Source organism: Crocodylus siamensis, chromosome 5, assembly GCF_052110815.1.
Source record: "Crocodylus siamensis isolate JL-2025a chromosome 5, ASM5211081v1, whole genome shotgun sequence".
Lineage (NCBI taxonomy): Eukaryota > Metazoa > Chordata > Crocodylia > Crocodylidae > Crocodylus > Crocodylus siamensis.
The window spans coordinates 170,808,663-170,831,598 of record NC_143399.1 but is presented as its reverse complement, the minus strand read 5'-3'; the positions used below and the strand labels follow the sequence as shown (position 1 = coordinate 170,831,598).

General features: G+C 41.9%; 1 long non-coding RNA gene across 1 annotated transcript in view; it reads right to left on the bottom strand.

The window, feature by feature from the left end:
- Positions 1-296: 296 nt before the first annotated feature.
- The window catches only part of LOC149864906 (uncharacterized), a 68,241-nt gene continuing 45,601 nt past the window's right edge, over positions 297-22,936 (bottom strand). Inside the window, exons 3-4 of the long non-coding RNA XR_016442669.1 lie at positions 15,604-15,726; positions 297-971 (exon numbers count right to left, since the gene is read on the bottom strand). This is a non-coding gene — a long non-coding RNA (uncharacterized LOC149864906). The remainder of the gene's footprint in view (positions 972-15,603; positions 15,727-22,936) is intronic.

The window sequence follows — 22,936 nt, the reverse complement described above, 5'->3', positions numbered from 1 at the left end:
TTTGTTTATATTACGCTAAAAAGTAGTTTAATTCTAGGCTGAAACTTGATTAAGTCTCAACCAAATCAAATTCTTACACCTGAGTTTTTATAAACCCTTAATGTTGGCAGTTCTAATAGGAATGCTAATACTATTTGGACAATGGTGCTGCCAAGTAGCAGTAGTGGAAGGATGGGCTACACATCACAAGAATGAAAAAATGCAGCTAGACTGATGGATATAACGCTAGTACAAAACAATGCAAGAAGATTCCAGCCAGAAATCTGAACGTAGGAAACATTTATTTTTAGGTTTTCAGTTTATAAGGAGAGCAAAAGAACCTTGAGGGGAAAACAGTGTCAACAGTTCACACAAAGTCTCTTTTTATGTTTGGGAAAAGGCAAGCTAGACTGAAACTATAACTATGATGGAATTTAAGAGACGACACAATAAAGGCAGCAACAATCTATACCTGTTACACAGAAGGTCACTTCTAGGAGGTTTTGATGTAGTGAAACTTGAAAAATATATTCATTTTTGCCCAAAGGCAGAGGCTGGTATGGTAGCTTGGGGACCATGATGATAATTGTTCCTAAGAGGGGAAAGAAAATGTTCCATAAAGTTCCAATTGCCTTTAAAAGGGAGAAACATTTGAAGGACTCTTCAGTGCTGTTCTAAGTTCAGCTGAATGAAACCTTTTGCACAGTACTGCTTTCATCAGTAGGTGTTGCTGCAGTCAACAGAAATTGCTGTCTATAGAGGGGATTGGGTTGGGGATTGGAGGAGGGTAATATCAAAGTGGCAAAGCAGAATTGGTATATACAGGACTTTAAAAACAAACAATTTATCTATAAGATCCTGAGCATTTTAAAAATCAAATACTGAAGAAAGGAAGAAGATGGGAGGAGGCATGTTGAGATTCTTTTTTTCAGAAAGCTGGTCTGTCTGTTATTTTTCTGCATTGTTGATTAATATAATTGAAGTATACATAACTGAAACAGAAAAGGAAATAAGACTTCTTCAGGGACCCATTAATTTCTTAAAGATAAAGTGTTTGAAGATTCAAAGGCTTTGTTAAAGCTTATTTTAAATTTAAAATTTCCATTGCCAAGGGATTGATTACCATTCTTGCTTTAGCTTTGTCAAACAATAAGTTGATCTCAGTCCTTTCAAAGTTTCATCATGATGTACTTACTGTATTCAGTTAATTGTAAAAAAGAGAGGAGTGTCTTATATATTCTGTCAAGGACAGTAATTTCACAAAATATCTAAACTGAAACTGTCGAAACCCTGTAAATCTAGACTTCTCTCTCATTGCAAGTCATAGTATCTTTGAGATACTGAGCTACATTCTATGCGTTTCAAGCCCTCTTTTGAAAAACATATCTAGCTTTATATATTTTAGTACATATTATTATATGCACTGCAATTTAATAATGTACATATTTTCACAGCATGTAATATAAATTATACAAGTCTGAGAATCTTTATTTTACAGCGTTTATGGCAAGCTCAGATATCTGCTTTCTTGCTAAATTCCATTATTTTATTTCATGACCTCTAGCTCATTTCTCTCCTGTCCAACTCTGAATGTAAGCCCAATGGCCATGGAAAGATTATGTTATAGTAGCAAGCACAATACAACCCCAACCACTGATCAGGGTTTCAAGGCAATATGGCAACAAAAATAAATAAATAAATAAATGCATTGCTTGTTTTTATTATTTGTACAATACATTGGGTTATAGTATCTTTTCCTGAAGAAAAAAGGGCCTTCTTAACCCAAAACTCTTTTTCTGAAAGGGATTTTTAATAACTAAAAAATGTTTGGTTTGGGTGTTTTTGAGTTTTCAACAAGAACTGAAATATACATCTGCAAAAAAACTGTTTGAGATTAAACCTAATGATTCAATTTAAAAGGTTTGCATGAAGAAATCATTGGCCTACTCTAATTATGTAACATTTGTATAATCATTACAACATCTGTAGCCTTTAAGTGCAGTATTTAACTCGCTGGAGTTTAGGGAAATTCAAAATGGTGTCTTCAGCTTTTCAATCATCATACTTCAGCTTCATAGATCATTTTGCAGCATGATTATTTCTACCTGCCTAAATGCCACCAGCAATAAGGAACAAAATCCAAGCTTTCTCTGTAGAAAAATTATTGAATTTTTCTGTCTAAAGAATAGCCTTTCTGCTCTTCATTCCCTGGACTTTAACATGTCAGGAAGGGAGCTGACATTGGAGACTATGAGAAAAGGTCAGTCTGGGTGCAGCTACATGAGATGCTCACCATGCAGTAGCATAATAACACTGTGCAGTAGTGTGGGGGGCAAAACCCATGGTAATACACTACTGTGCAGTAGTTTTAGGCTACTGCACAGTTAGCATAAATAAAAAGCTGTGCGTCGGCACTACTGCGCAGTAGCACTAGTTACTGTGCATTGATTTAGTACTTGGTTATGTAAGTACTAAATTTAATGTGCAGTAACTACAGTGCATTAAGGAATATGCAGGTGCACCCTCTCTGTTGCAAAATTTGAATTTGTTTGTGCATCCATATTGTGGGTTGATAGCCTGCATATTGGCTGTTATTTGAAACTGAGGTGTTAGCTGTTAGGAGCCAGAAATAGACAAGGGGAGTGAGAGAGCCAGTGATTTAAACTGCTGCCAATTCTTATGATTTTATTGTGAGTCTCACTAGAGTTGATATTTTTCTTAAATCCTCAGCTCCTGAAGACAAATCATTCTCAGTTTTCATTTTAGATAAAGTTTCTAGTTCTCGTGATTGTTGAGGAGACCTTTAACTGTAACCAGAGTGGAATTCTCATGGTTCCAAAATCAGAGAGGCAATAAAAAGAAGCAAACATGTATGTCTGAAAAAATATTGTTATTTTTAAGGCTGTCTCCCAATGTTGAATCCTATTCCGGATTTCTGAATGGTTGGCAATTGCAATATTAAAACTGTAATATGAATTGTCTTAGCATTGGTATCATGAGCAGCAATTAGGAGGAGGAGGAAAGTATACTTTGAAAGAAGAAATGTCTTTTTACTTGGACATCCAAAACTCTTGAGAAAGAGGTGGTATCTTTTATTAGACTAAGTAGATAGTTGCAAAAAATGTTTTTATTTGAAAGCTTTTGGGTTCAAACTTCATTCTTTAGGCAGAGTAGAAGTCAAAGATTGTAAAATTTGTCACAGTAGAAAATGAAACTTCATATTGCCCAGAAGAGCAGAAGGATATTATGGGTCTCCTGGTTGGAAAAGTTCAGTTGTGAAAAGCCGCTCCGGAAGTATACAAATTAGGCTTGAACGAAAGCAGAAGCATGTTGCTGAACTTTGCTTTTTTCTTGTGGTTATTTATATTTCACAGGAGAACCAAGATGGTACGTTTCTCCTGGGTAAGAAAAGTCATTTGTGAAAAAGTTGCTCTGTGAATATGCAAATTAGGCTCAAACCAAGTCTGGAGCAGGCAGCAGGCAGGAGACTGAATTTTGCTTCTTTCTTGGTCAACTGAGAAGTTTTTTGCTTGGAAACACTAATTGGGCATATATACATGGGATGCTTTGTTGCTCAGTAAAGCTAATTACTACACAGTAAATGTTCATGTCTATATGTCTGTATCTACATTCCTGCTTGGTGCTGGATCCACTGATCTTCTAAGGTCTGTTCTGACCTTACAATCTATGAATCTATGTGTAGATGCTTACTGCACAGTAATTGGCTCTAATTGTGAGTAAATTTGCTACCTGCAGATGCAAGTAGCAAATTTACTCAAGATTACTTACTGTGCAGTAGCACACGTGTAGACACCTGACTGGGAGCTAATTTGCTTCTGGTCAGCCTGGTACCAGGTGACAAGAGATTGCTCCCTGCCCAGGGAAGCTGCATGCTGCCAGGGTAGGCTTTGCTACCAGAGCCCACGTGTGGAAAATACCTTCCTGTCCTGCCAGCAGGGAGCTCCCAGCCCTTGCTCCAAGATCTTTATCTCCTAGCTTGAGTCCCATGGTCACTGGGCCTGGGCTGGGAGAAAAGAAACGTCCAGCACTGGCCCCACAACTGTGGAGCTGGCACTAGGAGGTAAGGATATCCTAGTACTAGCCCCATGACAGAGCTGGCCAAAGGGAGTGGGAACAGTCTGCTGCTAGGAGCAGCAAATCTGCTCATGTCCCTGCACATGTACACACATGCCTGGGAGAGTTTACTCTTGAGTAGTTTACTCATTACTCCAAGATTATTTGCATGTGTAGATGCACTCACTTTCACCTTGTCACAGGTTGGAAATGTGGAGCAAGAAGTTTGGAGTGTAAACAAGCAATAAGGTGGAAGTGAATGGTATTTGGTGATAGCTGCACAATTGAAGTACTTTTTCATATAGCACAGAACCAAAATTACTTCATCTACTCCAAGTAAAGCTGGTGACGGTATTAGAGGAAATGATTCGAGTATTGGAGGCACAACTATCAACCCTATTTGGGAGTGAAAAGAATGTACACATTCTGGATAGGAGGCACAAGAGGCTGAAAAACAAGGAGACAAGTGGCATCATGTGACTGACAGAAGAAGAAAGATCCCTGGGGTTGAAAAGACAGAAAATGAACTAAGCAAATGCTTTCAGGTTCTCTGTACAGGACCTTCTGAAAAGGGCCTGGGGACAATGGACAATCTGTCATGCATCCACAGATGCATCTCGAGCAGGTCCAGGGAGGTGATCCTCCCCCTCTATGCGGCACTGGTCAGGCCGCAGCTGGAGTACTGCGTCCAGTTCTGGGCACCACACTTCAAGAGGGACGTGGACGATATGGAAAGAGTCCAGAGGAGGGCCACTCGTATGATCAGGGGTCAGCAGGGCAGGCCTTATGAGGAGAGACTACGGGACCTGAACCTGTTTAGCCTCCACAAGAGAAGGTTAAGGGGGGACCTTGTGGCCTGCTACAAACTGGTCAGGGGGGATCAGCAGGTATTGGGGGAGTCCCTGTTCCCCCGTGTGCTGCCAGGAGTGACCAGGAATAACGGTCACAAGCTGGCGGAGGGTAGGTTTAGATTAGATATTAGGAAGCGCTACTTCACAGTCAGGGCGGCTAGGGCCTGGAACCGGCTTCCAGGGGAAGTGGTGCAGGCTCCTAGCCTGGGGATTTTTAAAAGGAAGTTAGATGAGCACCTTGCCGGGGTCATCTGACCCCGGTGCTCTTTCCTGCCAAGGCAGGGGGTCGGACTAGATGATCTACCTAGGTCCCTTCCGACTCTAGCTACTATGAAACTATGAAACTATGAACAATGGAGAGTAAGGATCACAGTTGTACTACATAGATGAGAAGGCCCCAAGGAACAGGATTTTATGACCACCACGCTTGAAAAGTGGGGAGGAGGGTGGTAGTGGTCATGGACTTCCTTCCTGCCAAAGAAGAGAAAAGAACCAATATGTTGTCTGTCCTTGGAGCCCCATGAGTATACTGCTGTCCGCTGGAGCCCTAATCCAGAATGTCAAAAAGATTGCTGGAGCTCATTTATCCCTCAGACTACAATCCTTTCCTGCTTGTCATGTTGGCACCAGTGATACAGCTGATAATGACCCTGAATGTATCCAAGGAGATTGCAAGGCTTTGGCAGGAAGATAAAGGGGTTTAGAATACAGTATGTTAGTCCTTCCTGTTGAAGATAGAGGCCCAGGGAGAAACTTTAACACTATGGAGGTAAATACATAGCTCAGATGATGGTTTTGACAGGAAGGTTTTGGATTCCTTCACAACAAGTTGAAATTTTGGGGAAAAAAAGGATTGCTGTCCAGGGATGAGATCCATCTGATGAAGACTGGGAAGGGCATTTTCAGGCATCATTTGGCTAATATGATGAAGAGGGCTTTACACTAGGTTTTACAGGAGATAACAAAAAAACCTCATTGGTCACTATTGCTCCAATGCAGAGGAATAAGATCCAAGAGAAGAAGGGGAAAAAGAGTTGAAAGATGAAAACCAATAGGGCAAAATGCAAAGTATTTTAGATGTTTATATATAAAAGCAAGGATTAATGGGAACATGGTATTACAGAAATTTGGTGGAATAACTCCCATGAAAACTATGACTATAAAGGGACATGAAAGCCGCATGCCCCCAGAGGCTGAGTGGGGCACGGCGAGGTCCTGCAGGCAGCGGTGGCACCGTTGGTGGTGGGAGCGTGGCAGTGGTGAGCGGTGAGCTCCCACAGGCAGCCAAAGCACTGTCAGTGGCGGTGGGGTGGCAAGCACTGACTAGCAGTCAGCGACCACCCACAGATGCTGCCGGCAGCATTGGCAGTGACCAGCAACAGTCAGGGACCGCCTGCAGAGGCTGCCGGCAGTGTCAACAGCAAGGGAAGGGGTGGTGAGCCATGACAGTGTCAGTGGCACTGCTGGCAGTGTTGGTGGTCCTTTTTGCAGGGGGTGCATGTGCACCCCCTACGCACCACCAATATAGGGATATACCTTGTTTGTATGGGTAGATTCAGAAAAAAATGAATGTAGTACTGCACTGTGTGTCAAAAGTACATCTACTTGTTCCTAGGACCAGGAAGAAGAATGCAACAGATATGAGTCTATCTAGTTAAAAAAAAAGATTAAGAAGGAAAAAGAACAATAGTCATAATATGGTGGGGATTACTATACACTGCTACATCAGGAAGAAAAGGTGAATGGAGATGTTCTTCAAGTAGGTAAAAAGAATATCCAAATCTCAAAAGTACTAGGGGTGATGGTATTATGAGAGGATTTTAACTCCCCTGATATCTACTGGAAGAATAATACAGCAAAACAAACTGTTCAGTAAATTCTTAATATGTGCAGAGGATAACTTTTGTTTCAGAACACTGAGGCTACAACTAGGGAATCATCCACCTTAATCTTGTTCTAACCAATATTGAGGGATTGGCACTGAAGAGTAATCAGATAGGAAACTTGGATTTAAGTGATCATGAAAGGGATCTAAGAAGGGCAGGTCTGAGATTAGCAGAACAAGGATGCTAGACTTCAAATGGGCAGATTTCAATAAACTGAGAGAAGTACTAGATAAAGTCAAATGTCTAGACAGAGTGTAGGATAATGAAGTCCAAGAGGGCTAGCAGCTTGTAAAGGACATGGCACTGGAGGCTCAACAAAAACTATTCTAACATTATGGAAAGACAGAAGAACCACAGGAGATTCAGCAGGCTACACAAGGAGCTTTTTGGCTGTCTTAAAATTAAAAGAGAAATAGCCCATCAATGGAAAGAAGGGCAAATCTTTAAGGTTGTATACCAAGGAATAGCAAGAACTTGCAGGAAGAAATAAGGAAGGCAAAGGCAAAAAAGATATACAACTGGCAAGGAATATTAAAGACAGGAGGAATAGGTTCTATAAATGTGTGGACAAAAAAGAAAAATTAAGGAAACTGTGGGTCCACTGCTCAATAGCCAGGTGAGCTATTAACAGAAGATGCAAAGAAGGTAGAGCTTCTTAATGACTACTTTCCTCAGTCTTTACAAAAAAATAAAAAGCTGTGATCAGCTGGTTTTCTCTTTTAAAAAAACTACCCAATTTTCAGATAAAAAAAGTAATATCTCTCTCTCTATATATATATAGTGATGTTTCATTTTTAATCATGGAGAAATGTGGATTTTGTGTTACTTTTTTTAATCCAAAAATTGGGGATTTTTTTTTATCAGAGAAAACCAGGAACCCTGGTGATCAGACAGATCACAAAACTACTAGAGATGAAGAAGGAGAAGAGCTGTAGATGCATAAGTAAGGAGGCATGTCAGAAAGGTTTTGATAAATTTCAATGAATTTATGTTGTCAGATCCTGCCAAATTCATTCCAGGATGCTGAAGGAATCTTGGAGCCATGGAAATATTTGCAAAGTCATGAAAGACAGCAGAGGTCCCAGAGGACTGAAGGAGGGCTAATATAGTGCCCACTCTTAAAAAGGAGGGCTTGGGGAATTATAGACTGGTCAACTTAACTTCAATTCCTGGGAAATTACTGGAGCAAAGTATAAAACAATTATTTTGCAAGTGCCTAGAAGAGGAAGGGGTGATCACTAGCAGCAAACGTAGATTTGTTCAGAACCAAATATGTCAAACCAACTTGATATCCTTTTTTAACAATGTAACTAGTTTGGTGGATGAAGAGAATGTAGTGGACTTAATTTACTTAGTCTTCAGTGGGCTTTTGATTCAGTCCAACAAGATAGTCTCATAAGTAAACTGGAGAAATGTGGGTGAGGTAGTATTATTGTTAGGTAGACACATAATTGGCTGAGTAACTAAGCAAAGAGTAACTGCAAATGGATCAATGTCAGAAAGAAAAGAAGTTTCAAGTGGAGTTCCTCAGGAGTGTGTTCTGGATCTGTTGCTGTTTAATAGTTTTATCGATAACTTCAACGCCAGAACAGAGAACTTCCTGGTTAAGTTTGCAGATGATACAGTATTGTAAATAAGGTAGCACTCTACCAGCACTGTTTAGGCCTTCACTGGAGTATTGTGTGAAGTCCCAGGCTCTGCATTTTAATAAGGATGTAGAAAAACTGAAGAATATCCAGAAGCAAGCAATAATACTGATATTGAATGCAAGCCACATTAGGAAAGGTAAAGTGTAAATACGTTGTCATCAGATAATAGACTAATAATAAATTGTTTATTAATAGCAGTTCATGCCTCTAACACATACACAGATAAATTTACATCAGTCTTACAGTATTGCCAAGAAAACTTGGTAGGCCAGACAAAGATCTACTGGCCTATCCTTAGTATAAATATCAATACACTGGCTGCCCAATGGGTATTGATGGGTATTGATGTTATTCGCCTTTAGTGTAGGTATAGGAGAACAAGGAATATGATAGCTACCTTTTACCTGTTCCCCTATTGAACAGAGGCAGAATGAATAGAGCTCCTTCTGCAGGCCCAAAAGTATTGCAACAGCAACTGCCTTTCCTGCCTAGCACCTGTGACAACGCTTTTACAATTGAGTCATGTTAAAGTGTCTGTTATTATTGTTTTTTGGTTTGGGGTTCTTGTTTGCTTTCCAACCATAGTGGCTAGAAACTGCTTTAAAAAAAAAACTTTGGTTCTGCAGAAGTTGACACTGATGACACTGTACATAGACATTGGAAATCTGCTTCCTCATTCAAAGGTGGAATTTCCCAAAGCCCGTGTAGATGGCTTAGAATAAGTATGATCTTCACATCAAAAACAGATTTTTTGATTGCATTACTTTTTCCTTAAAAATTAAAAAACAAAAGCCTTCTTCCCAACCTCCCAAACAGCATTAATTTGGAATGGGCTAATTTTATGTTCTGAGTGGGTCAGTTGAGTTAGCCAACAAGAAAAGTGTCTCTTTAAACAAACTTTCCATTTGAAGCCTCCATAGGATATGGTCATCATCTTCTCCACTAAATCAGAAAAATGTGAAATTAAAAAACCCATGGACTTAGCTTGCCCTTTATCAATATGTCCATTAACACAGTCAGAGCAAAGTGTCCCACAGTGCTTTCTAATCCATTGTTGGCCACGGTGACACAGCAGTAAAGACAAAGCTCAGCTCACCTGATGAGATTCACAGAAGCCCTATAGGAAGCTCAAACCAAGATTTATTCTTTTTTCACTTACAAATGTGCAACACCTCTTGTAGTTTGGTGGCCACAGAAATGAGTACAGTCAGTCTTTCCCTAAGCAGTAATCCTGTCCTGTTAACCTCATTGAGATATGTTACTAGGATTTTCCATCTGAGAAACCAATTATTGCCTTGACAAATTGGTAACCTGGCCTGTTACCCTTATGTGATGAGGATAGTTGGCATGGCTTATTAATATTATGTCTCTAGTGCTATGCCACACTCCCCATGTGCAAAGGGACCAACTATTGCCTCAAGGAGTTTATGATTTAAAATGAGAAAAGGCACACATCAAAAGAATGACTGTACTGGAGTATGGAAGGAAGACAGAGGGAAAGGAATAGTGTTCCAGGACTGTGTGTTTTCCTGGAGAGAATAGCTAACACATGTATTACCTGTCTCACAAGTCTTGTTAATTGTTATATAGCTATTTTTAAAGAAACGATCACACTTTAATATGGCATAATAGATCTTAAAATGGAAATGGTAATGTGGGTTATCAAAATCCTGTGCCTTTGCAATATTTACAAATGGTAGCAGCAGAAGAGACCAATGAATAATCAAGGCTAGGGCCCTAATTGTGTCCTATAAGTAAGGCTGCAAAATAAGTGACACATCAAAACTCTGTTAGTCAATTATACAGTATAAGGAAGTTAGGGGAAGGCTGTACCATGTAATCCAAAGTCATCTGCTATATAAAGCAGAGTTGGAGAGGTTCTAGCCATTTATAGCACACAAACCCCAAACAGTACTTTTCAAAGAATATAGGACCCATTAACAACCAGAATAGATTAGCTTACTAGTCAGTAGGTTGCTTTTGCTGCAGGAACTAACTTACTTAAAACTAGTTTGGGAACTTCTGCACTATATGCAGCCATACCCATCTATCTGATTCACACAGAATGTAGGTGGCAATTAACTCCTCGACGTAATAATGATTAGTTTTGCTTGTTATGTAATGGCATCAACAGACCAGTGTTCATGGAAATAACTGATGCCTAGACACAGTAGGGCTATGCATGGGAGAAGCCTGGCCTTACATGTGGCCATGTGAGACCTTCCTGGATTATAGATCTGAGCATGAGGGGGAAGGTACTATACAACGTGCAAAATATGGGCAGGTAGAAAGCAAGCAATGATAGGAGAGGAGGGTGGAACCATGACAGAGTAAATGGTGACATAACAGGGCTGGTTCCTGCAAGGGGTGAAGCCATTTGACCCTGATCCAGTAAAACATAGCACATGATTAATTTTTAGTAGGCTTATTGCCACATTGACTTAATTAAACTACACATCACAATTTTTTCCTGGAGCTCTTCCTGATAATACAGCATAAGATGGCTCTTACACGGGACTGTATCTAAAGATCCACTAAAAGTTGGCAACCTTTTGGAGTGACAGGCAGCCTCATTAGAGCTAGCCCTGAACATGAGCTATCACTTCCAACACCGGCCAGCGCTGCCATTGCTTTTCCTGCCACCAAAGTGCATCACCACCATGCACTCCCTATTTGCCCTCCTGCACACCTCTCATAGTGCTGACCTCCCACAAAATTGTCGCAAACATCTCCTGCAACAAAATCACCACAAATACCCATGCTTCACAGGTTGGATGTGATTGTTTGGCAGGCTAGATCTGGCCCATAGACCACAGGTTGGTGATACCCATCCTAGGTCACTTCTCTATCACTAAGCTATTCAGCAAAAGTATATTGCAGGGGGCCTCAGCTGTGTTTTTCTTTAGTGCTCAATCCATTAGGCCTGCTCTGAGAATGTCTATCAGATCAAAGATTATAGGCACTAGAGGAACACCTAGGGACTGGACACATGGCATGTGGATACCAATGTCCTTAGAACAATATAAAAAAAGGCCTGGACACACAACATATGGGCTATCTCAGTGTAACTTACTAGGATCCAATGGGTGCAGGTGGAGGAGACATTTACCATGGAGTTGCCTAATTATTTCCACAATAAGGTCTCAGCTTCTATATGTGTAACCCTATTAGGCCACAGTAAGCTAATAAATGCTTCCATAGGTTAGTACTTGTCAAGCAAATATTATCCTATGGCAGCGTTTAGTGCACTGCAATGCACGTGTAGATACTGGCAAGGCTAGATGGAGCACGAAGTGCTTCAGTGTGAGGGCTGCCTGCCAGCTAGTGCCACACTGAAGCACTGTTGTGCCCCAACCAGCCTCTCTGCTGCACATTGAGCTGGGTCAGAGCAGCCCTGGGCTGGCAGACTGACCCTTCCAGGGTCATGTGGCCCTGGGTAGACTGAAGCACCAGGCAGGACTGGGAGGGGAGCAGTGTGGCCAGGTTGGAGCTGTGGGACCAGGAGGGTGAGAGGCGGTGAGTGGGGGTCTCTGCTAGGACAGAGGGAATGGGGCAAGTAAGGGTAATGTTGGGGGGTGGGCTGTGGTGCAGGTTGTGGGGTTCAGTTGGGGCTATCAGGCTGTGAAAATGAGTAGGGGAACCCTGGGCCGGGTTATACAGATATACCCTTAGTGCAACGGTGGTTCTAAAATAATTTGTTTTATAAGTTTGCTAAAACAGCACCAACTGCAATCTCCACCCACCTAAGCATTTTAATGACTTTTGTCTAAGGCTTTGGAGTTAAATAGCTAAATCACCAAATGCTTCGTAAAACAAATTTGCTTGGTCTAAAACTATTGCTGTAGTCAGGTAAGACTGAGACTATCAATTGGGTTTTATTTAATGTTTAATGATTGAGATGTATCTTTAAGGTTGCACGTTTGTTCCCTTTCCCCCTGTAATAAACCCTGTTTTGGATGAACATTGGTTGCAAGTGGGGAAGTTTATTAGCATTAGAGCACCCAGTTAACATTTGTTACCCCAGGTTTCTGGGTGGAGTGTGCAAAGCCCCAGGTTTCTGGGTGGGGGCTTGAGCCAGATTTAGAAAGTTGGTGTTAAACTCCAAATTTGAACACAGGCCTTGTTACTGCCATCCAGGGTCTGGCAGATGGGTTATATTTGCATTATGTAAAGCATATATCAGTAACAACATTTTGTTTTCAGTAAAAAGCTTACAGATTATTAGTAATTATTTTTTTATTAGTTTGGCACCCTAGTGGTTACTGTGAATGCTAACCTGGGCAGAGCTGGTAGTTTGTCCTTAAAGATAGTGGTATAACTTATACTGGTGTAGAAAACTCATGTAAGTTATACCAGAGTTGGCATTCTAGGCCCCTAGGTGGGGGGGAGGAGGGGTGTTGAGTATGAGAGAAGTAGTGAGCTGCTTAGAATTGTGACGACAGAAGTACTTTTGGGCATGTTCAGAAACACCTGCAGGATTAAGCTGTATCTTCACAGGGTTTCTTCAGATTTTACATTTCTGACTTAGATATCTGAAATCACAGGGGCCTCAGTATATTTGCAGATATTCCCTTAGTACAATGGTAGTTCTAAAATAATTTATGTTTTATAAGTTTGCTAAAACAGCACCAACTGCAATCTCTACCCACCTAAGCATTTTAATTACTTTTAGCTAAGCCTTCAGAGTTAAATAGCTAAATCACCAAATGCTTCGTAAAACAAATTTGCAAACAATTTTCTAGTTAATCATCTATCATGAGCAGAAGTGCACAGCTGCTGAGATATATAATTGCTATTTCATCAGGGTTGGCTATTTTATTTACATAATTCCCTTACTGATCTTAATGTAGATTTTTTTTTTCTTTTTTGAGAAAGAGAGATAGAGAGACTAATATATTGTCTCATTAAATGCAGGAAGTTAAAGCTACAGCTCTGGTCACAGCTGGTGGATAACAATAGCAATGCCCTTTGATGTACTTTCCAAATAATTGAAAAATTCTCTGTATACAAATGTTTGCATATGCATAGAAGCATATGTGTAACACACACACACACACTCACCCCCCCCCCAATACAGATATGTGGCCTAGGCATGTGAATATATGTACAGGTATTCAAATTAAAAAATGTTTAAAAGTACAGAAAAATAGGTCTTTATGCAAGTGAAAAAGATAAAACATAACCAATAAAATATATATCGGTGTTTTTTCTTTGATTCTGTTCTTGATTAAAGAGAATATCAGCCTCACGTAGAATTAAAGCTGAAGGAATTAATATGCTTTTCCAGGAAAGCATATTAAGAGGTTTTTTGGAGAGAGAAAAATTGTAATTAGAAATGGAATAATACACCTTGGTGATATATGTAAGTGAAAGTGTTAGAATAAATAATTGCTTTCTAATTTTATTGTTTTTATACTCAAGTTCTAGGAAGCTAGTAAAGTTACACTGACTCTAGAAAATCGGAACACTGAACAAAGGAGCTATTATAACTGCAGGAAGAGCACAGGTAATAATTTGATACCTAGAGTCAGTTTACTTACCCTTTCTCTTTCATACTGGGACATACATTTACTAGGTATTTATGTACTTGTACTACAGTAGCAAGGTATAAAAAGAGAAAAAATCTAGTAATTAGTTTCTGGTTTTGCTTTTTTCTTTTCTTCATTTGCTTGCTTTTGGTTCATTTTGTGTATTCTGCTTTTCCAGGTCCAGGAAGGAAAGGAGGGAGAGCTTTCTTTTACAAAACTATTAAGGTAATTATAGTTTAAAACTTCAAAATGCCCAAGCAGCCTGTACAGTAATTTGAAGCTGTTTCCAAGTTTAGGAAGTAAAACTAGTAAAAACATTAAGGTGCGCTGCTGCAGGACCAAGGATGCTTCAGCTTCTCAAACTTTCCCATAGTCACAATCCAAGGAAGCTGAAAAGGCTCCACGTTCCAAGAGAAAACAGCATTGTCTTCTGCGACACAGGGGCCAACCCAGAAAAGTTTCGCTTTTCTTTTGGCCCAAATTCTGATGATGCTTACAAAGAATAGGCTCCAAGCATATACATCCCCCACCTCAGAGTAATTTATGAAGTTCCTCTGTGATTTTTTAATAAATATTTAAAGTGAGCTTCTCAGGAGTGCTGGAAGGAGAAAGGTGGAGGGCTGTCTTTCTAATGAAAGGTTTAACATGGGTGACACCTGTTCCCTTCTCTACCCTATTAATAGCCCTCAATTTGCTGGGAAGGGACCACATTTCGGACTGAGAGGTTAGTATCATCTCCATGCCTAAGTAGCATTTTGATTCTGCTGGAACTGCCAAGAAGGGTACCAGTTACTATCAGTCATAACTAAAATTTGTAATGTCTGCTAGAACTGGATGGAGACCATCAATTTATTTCTAGTCTACTGAACAACAGACTTCAGGGAATAATAGCTAAGTCACCATTCCTGAGCTGAATTTGAAGAGTGACTTGATAAAAAGATACAGGATTCCATATCCTAGTATGGCACTTGTCACACTGCTATCTCTGATATGCCTGTCACAGTTGTATACATTTATAGGGGTATATTTTTAAACACACACACACACACCTGGGAAACCATTTATTAATAGACCATTCAGGTTGCAAAATTAAGAACTCAAAAGTTAAAACGTGCCAGAATTAAGATTGCCTATACAAGCTTTAAGTCACCCCCTTTGAACATAGAAATAGAAGTACAGGCTATTTAATTGCATAATCACATTATTTTTTAAATGAGATTCAATCATTCTTTTTATTCTCATCATTCAATGTCTGGTAAGTTGCCTTATTGACTACACCCCAGCCAATCTTTGCACTGGATAAAGATTGATTTGGTTCTTGTGGATTTTTCTGACACTTGAAGGTTTCACAGGGATTAAAGAATTCCATTTTACAACAAACCTGTGTGAGGAGGTTGTATCAATGTTTATTTTTCAGACCATTAAGGCACAGAGGGTGCGTCTACATGTGCACTATTACTGCTCAGTAACTTAGGTACTTAGTAACTTAGTGATTGAAAATTACTGTGCAGTATGGGCACATATCTACACAGTTAGGTACAGACAGTCAAAAAGCCCAAGGCTGAATTAGTTCAGTCTTTCCAGGTTAGTCTAAGCTGCACAGACTAAATTGAAACAGAAGTGAATTGACATTTACCTTTGATTCAGGATACCTTTGACTAAGGATGTCATCTTCCTGTTCTACTCAGCACTGGTGAAGCCACAGTTGGAGTACTGCATCCAGTTCTGGGTGCCACACTTCAAGAAGGATGTAGAGAAGCTGGAAAGAGTCCAAAGGAGGGCCACAAGAATGTTTAAAGGTCTGGAGAACAGACCATACAAGAAGAGGCTGAAGGACATGGGACTTCAGCCTAGAAAAGAGAAGACTCAGGGGAGACTTGGTGGCAGCCTTTAAATCAGTAAGGGGTGAACATCAGAGTCCAAAAGAACATCTGTTCACCAAGGCACCCCAGGGGAAAACTAGGAATAATGGTCATAAACTGATAGAAAATCACTTCAGATTAAACTTTAGGAAAAACTTCTTTACAGTTTGTGTGTCCAGAGTCTGGAACAGACTCCTCCCAGAGGTGGTACAGTCACCTTCACTGGAGATCTTCAAAAGATGACTGGATGCACACCTCACTGGGGTCATCTGACCTCAGCAGTCTTTCCTGCCTTAGAGCAGGGGTGGAGGCTGGACCTGATGATCTCGTGAGGTCCCTTCCAGCCAGTAATGTCTATGAGCTATGAATCTATGAAGTGCATCCACATGCCTGCAGTGGCTTAGGCATGGCTCTCTGGCTCTGTTTACATTCTCTTCCTACTGCCCCTGAGCTCTCTGGGATTTGCAGTCCACAATCACAGCAGTAGGACTCTGCAGAATTGCTCATCACTTCTTTTTCCTGCTTCCAGGTGCCTCTGAGATTTGTAGTCCACTGTTGCAGCCAGCAGTAAGTTTGAGTAGGGGAAGGGGTGTTAAATGCCCCTCCCTGGCCACAGACCTCAGCTGGGGTTTGCCTGGGGTGGGGCAGTCCCTCCCTGCAGACTGGGCTGCATCCCCAGCCAGGTCTGCATCACCCCGCCCACTCTTATCATCCAGCCCTCACTGTTCCAGCTAGGGAGCAAAGGGGTGGGGCCAGCTCTGCTCTCTGGAGCAGACAGCACAGTTCAGCTCAGGGTTGGAAAGCATACTGGGATGCTGGAGGACTCTGATTTAACTTGAACCAGGAAGGGGTCTGGGATAGAAGTTTAATAAATTGGTTTGACCCAAATCAGTTGTCTGATACTACATTCAATCAGGTTTATCTTAAACCAGTTTCAGCCCTTTTGAAACTGGTTTATGTGCACTGAACTTCTATTCTGTTACAGGTTTAAACCAGTTTCTGATCACTTAAACCAGTTTATGTGTAACTTCTGTCCCTAGCCTACATGTTTGCCCATACTGTGCAGTAACTATGATGGCTTACACTGCCTTGACAGTAAATTTGTTACCTGCATCATGCAGGTAGCAAATTTACTCCTGAGTAGTTACTGCACAGTCAGACACATGTAGATGCATTACTGTGCAGTAACCCTGTTTGTGTGGACTGACTTGGGAGTAACTTTACTCCCAATTCAGTGCATACTAGCATTACTGTACTGTAATACCTACATGGGTAGACACAGGTCTAAAAACCACTTACTGAGCTGTAAATTACTGTGCAGTAATTTACTGCACAGTAAATGCACATGTAGACATGCCCAGAGTGTAGGTGATTGTGCATTTCAGGGGCTCACACAAGAGCGTGATAGAACAGGTTGTGCTGTGCAGAGAGGCCTTTGTTTTGCTGTTTATTAGAACTCAGACAATGAATGAAGCTGACTTCTCTCTGATCTATTAACTCTGGATGATTTCTGCACATTGCAGAAGTTAGGGACAAAATGTTGAAAGTGTCTTTCTGTCTGAGTTATTGATTTTTTTTCCTGAGTATTACATTTACTACAGTACTTTATATTTATATAACAAGCCCTACTGTCTTCTTCAGCAGTTGTAAGCTTTCAGCATTTCTGCAAATTTGATACCAAACTACTTAAACTAAGTACCCAAAAATGAGAAACACAATTAAAGGCTACCTATGTACAGTCTGGTTTAACTGATTTGCTCAACAACACACAAGATTATTGAGTTAAATGGAAAGCATTAATGGTAGGAATTGTTGAGTCAAATGGAAAGCAGTAAGCATTCTAACAGGCAGATATGGCATAGGCCCCAGAGCCCAGTCCTGCTGTGCTGAAGGCCTGGGGCTCTGGGGCCTGATCCCCAGCATGTGGGGCTGGGAAAAGGTGGCATGAGGCCTCAGGCCCCGATCTCAGCATACATATCTGGGCAAATATGGTGTTGGACTCTGAAGTCTGATCTCACTGCACAAAGGTGGATCCAAGGTCCTGATCCTGGGAAAGGGATCCTGCTGGGACCCAGGGCCTTATCCTGGCATGCAAGTCTGAGCAGACATGGTATGGGGCACCAGAACAATGTGCAAAGGTGGTGCAGGACCCTGGGGCCTAAACCTGACACACAAGACTGGACAGAGGCAGAACAGGGCCCTGGGGTCCGATCCCAGTGCGCTGGGTAGGGCAGGATCTTGGGACAGCACAAAGGGGCAGTGTGAAGCTGGATACTGGCACACAGGAGCCAGTGCAGGCCCAGTCTAGGCACGATGGCTCAATCCCGGTACACTGAGTCTGATCTAGCTCAAGGACCACCCCTATGCCACTCATCTTGTCTACAGGGCCGAAAAGTTGAGCACAACTCCTGTAAGGGGACTCTGTGACACCTATTTTCTCCAGTTCTCTTGTCTCCTACTGGTCCTCTCTCTCCTAGGGCCTTGTTACACGTTGTACTTTGAGCTGTACAAATATTGATTGGATTAGTGCTAGCATGCACACCTTTAGTCTAGAAACTTTCTCTGACTGTCCCCCACTTGCACAGGATTTGACACTACAGGCCTGGTGAGCAGGGAGGTCTCTTGCGGCCCTACTTTTCTATGATTCTCTGTGCTTCATCTGTCCCTCAGCTGCCACAGCAGCACCATTCTAGACTGTAGAGAGGAGAAGGAGGCAGCAGGGGTCCCTCGAGAGTGAGGCTGAGGGACTCATTGTGGGGTTGTGCAGGGAGTTCACTGCCTGCCTGACTCCCAGCTCCCGGCTTTCAGCTCCCGGCACCCATGTGCTCCAGGCTTGATGTCAGACATGTCCGGCTGTATCTCCCAGCCACACACATCCCTTAGGCTGTTCCCAGCACCAAAGCAAATTTAGCCTGAGAGGGGCTCAGCTGATCTCCTGCCTCTCCCTCCTCCCACCCACTCCCCCTCAGCTCTGCTCCACATCAACCATGCCCTCCCCCCACACCTCCTTGGTGCCCCTGGGCCTGGCAGAAGCAGACAAGCAGTGCACAGGACAAGTAGACAGACACCCCCAGACATTGGCCCTGGGAAGCTGGTGGCAATGCCAGGGGCAGCTGGTGCAGTGGCAGCTGGTGCAGACAACCCTGCAAGTTGTCTTTGTTCCAGAGCTGGGAGTGGAATCCACCCACAGCCAACTCCCATGTCCACACAGGCAGTGGCAGGGGCCTGCACCTGCAGTCCAGAGTCACCTGCAGCCACCCTGCCCCAGAGCAGTGGCTTCCCTAGCAGCAGGCTGTCTGCCATCCTGCAGCAGTCTCTGCCAGTTCCCACTGGGCTGCATACGGATTGGGTGCATGGAGCAGGGCACTGCTAGAGCTGTGGGACTAGAGTTTGGGGCTTCTCAGAGCCTTGCCAGGTCTGGGGCTCTCTGAGGCTGGCCACACTCTCCTCCACTTCCCAGAGCTTGGTGGAGGGTTGGGAAGGATGCACAGCGTTCAGCATTGGCCACTCACCCAGACAGGCTCAGCACCAATAGGGATAGTTGCCTCATGATGCTATTCCTGGACTGGGGGCAGCTGGAGGCCAGGGGAAATAGAAAAGCTGTGGCTCCAGTCCCTGGGCCACTTCATTAGGCGGACAGGGATGTGACAGCCTACAGAACAGGAGGGTGGGGGAGGGGCCACTGTATTCTGAAATACTGGAGGAATTCAATTTAAGCAGGACTTCTGTGGGGAGTGGTCACACATTAATGGAACAGGATCTGGGGTGTGCAGACCAGAGATAATCCTGTCTTGGATTGGCATAACACTGGGCTGCACAATGAGTACTTTAAGCCACTTAAAGAGGTTAACATGTGGGCAATCCAGGGGTTCAGAGCTCCAGGAGCCACCCAAAATTAATGTGTAACAAGGCTCCTAGTCTGTCCTCCACTCTTATCTCCCTAATCATATATCCTAAACCTAGTTCTCCTCCTAGCCCTCAGCTTACCTCTATTTCCCCTTCTCCTAGATTCACCCCATCCTGTACCACCTGGTCTCCTTTTGAGCCTTCCTGTTATGCACTGTAGTCAGAGTTCTTTAAAAACTCTCACCCCAGACCCACCAGCCCCTCTTCAACTTATTTACCTCTGGCTGCCTGTGCCTCATTCTGGCAAGCAGCAAACACTTACATGTGATGATCTTGACTCAGGTTTAGGTAGTTTAAACTAAGGACCTAGCTAAGCTGCCTGAACCTGAGCTGGGTCCTGCAAATGCTTTTTTGCATCCTCTAAAACAGCAGTTCTCAACTTTTTTTGTACCAGGCTGCATTTGCAAAGATTGATGGCTTGGCCCAACCCACACCCTCTGGCCCTGCTAGTGCCTGACCCACAGTGCCCTGCCCGCCCTCCTGCAGCCTCAGTGCCCAGCCACCTTCCCCCAGTGCCAGCAGGTATCTATCCCACACCCATCCCCTCCATACACGCACGCACACGCACGCTGCCCCCACCACCCTGACAGTCCCTAAACCCTGGCCCTCCAACCCCTGCTCCCCATACACTTACCTTCATCTGGCTGCTGGCACTGCTCCCACGACCCTGCCTGGGTGCGTTCTGGCCACATCCCAAGCAGCCACTTGCAGACTGGAACACTGCCAGCCTGCAAGGGAAAACCTGCACTTTCATGTGTTTTTCTGGCACTTGCTCACAACTTTTTGAAATATTCTTGCAACCCACTTTTGGATTGTGACCCACAGGTTGAGAAACACTGCTCTAAGATACAGTTTCCATTCTTTTTCTTTTTGTTCACAAATTTCATTGCAGCCCTAGCAGTCGAAAGAATAACTCTAGAAAAGTCTGGCTTAGCTCTGTGGAACTAAATGTTGCAGCATTTGTTGCTATTCTTTGCTGAGTATTCCAAATAGTAATTTTCAAAGCTCTATATAATTTAGCTACAGCAGAAACACAAAAAGGCACTTCTTTGACACTAGGATGAGCCCCTTGCTGAATATCAGCAAACAGAGGTCTTATAACAAATATTCCTTACAGCAGATATTTTCACTGGAATTAGTGTGCATGAAATATGTAATTACAAAAAAGCTCCTTTAAGGTAGACAAGCAACTGAAATACTGTATCACTCCAAGTATTTTACAATAAGACTGAAAGGCAAATGCCCATTTTATCATCTCAAACATCCAGTGGAAAGTATTCTTGCATTCTAAACACTAATTTAAACAAGAAAAAATAGACATTTACAAAGAATCATTTACAGTGTCAGAATGGATTTATATATATCCTACAACTAGGAACATATACTTCTACTGTTTTTCAGGGGTTAGTTGGCTATGTCATGTTTTCATAATAAACTAAGACCTTTTTTACTAATGTACAACTTTGCCTTATTACAATCAATAATTATAAGCCTCCCAAAGACAACTAGAACCTATTTTTGCTTAGCAATGTGGTCACATAAGCTCTTAACAGGATTTTTCTGATTAGTAGCAGTGCTTCAGAGACAAATATGTCACTTTCTCCTATCCCAAATTTTCTTTATGGTTCACATTTCAATGTAAGTGTGACATATTTACACAGGGCATTTAAACAAAGTTGTTGTGTCTCTTTTATCTAGTTCAATTGTTCTCATGATCTTAAACTGTCTAGACTAATATTAGCTGACTGCTGATAGAGCTGATTTTCTGTAGATGTCCAGGCTGCTGAAATCAGCCAGCAAGCTGCTCTCAACTCCAGCAAATGTTTTTGCTTTTAAGTTAATGGAAACTTCATAGATGGATGTATCAACTACAGTGCTACAGACCTCGCATTCCATTTCTGATTAATGTAATGTCTTGTACAAGAGACTCCTTAGTTCACATAGCATTCACAGAGGAAGAAAATATTTGACAATTAAAATCCTCTCCTCCATTTCAAAACATATATAATGACAGTAGCTCTATTGCTTTCAATAGTTTTACCCATCAATCCCACTAAAGCACATGTTCCACTCAGTGTAAGTTTATAATTCCATTCTATTTATCTAATTCAGAGTTCACAAACAGAGTATCAAATGAGCTCTAGGCCTTGGGCCCTTTTTCCACCACCATCTCATGTTCTTGTAGTTGTAGAAGCTACAGAAGTTACAAAAGTTCAGTGCCAAATATTATATATCTATATATAATCAAGTGTCACAAGCTGTGCCAGTAGCACAGTTTCATTCTACTGAGGAAAATAGATTTTGCAAGATCCTCCAGTGTGTCTCATAAAAGGAGATCTTGCAATTATTTCTGTTCACACTGCAGTGGTTTTAAAATATTATCAGCCAGATCTTCATCTGGTTTAAATCAGTTATTGATATATGATGCTTTTTTTTAGCTTGTATGCTTATTAGGATAAGGCTTTTATAGTATTATGTTAAGCAGTTAGCCAAAAGCCCACAATGCTTTGTTATATATGTTAAGGGCCTAGTGTCCTATGTGTCCATATGTGTATATATATATATGACATCTTCAGGTGAGGAAATCAGCATAGTCACAGCATAGACCAGGTTAAAGGTCATAGGACACTTTATACACACACACACACACACACACACACACACACACCCCCCCCTACAAAGAGAGAGAATTTTTGTCATGCTGCTCATGAAAATAACTAACTTTATGTAAAAGGTGTGCCCTATTCTCAATTGAATAGGATGGGTAGCCAGGAGGGGGTGCTGTGAGAAGGATGCCAGACTTTCAAGCAGATCCCTCTTTCCTCTGTACAGTTAGCCCAAGCCCAAAGTTCTTAACTCTATACAATTTATTATTATAATATACATAAACATAAAACTAAATATCATATATATTTTTTATATATTATATATATTTACACAGAGAACACTAACCTAAATCACAATACAACATTTCAATTACAAAATATATGGTGCAAACATGAACAATTTTAATAACATCTATTCCTTAATATAGTCCCTGACCCATGGCAGGAGTCCCTTGGGGGGTGTCCAGGAAGCACCAAGGGCCTCTCCCCTTAGGGCCTTGACTGCTCACACAGCCCCTTCTCTGGGTTTGCCCACCCTAAACATCTTTCCCCTGTGGGACCCAAGGGCCCAATGACTCACACTCCCTCAGGTGGT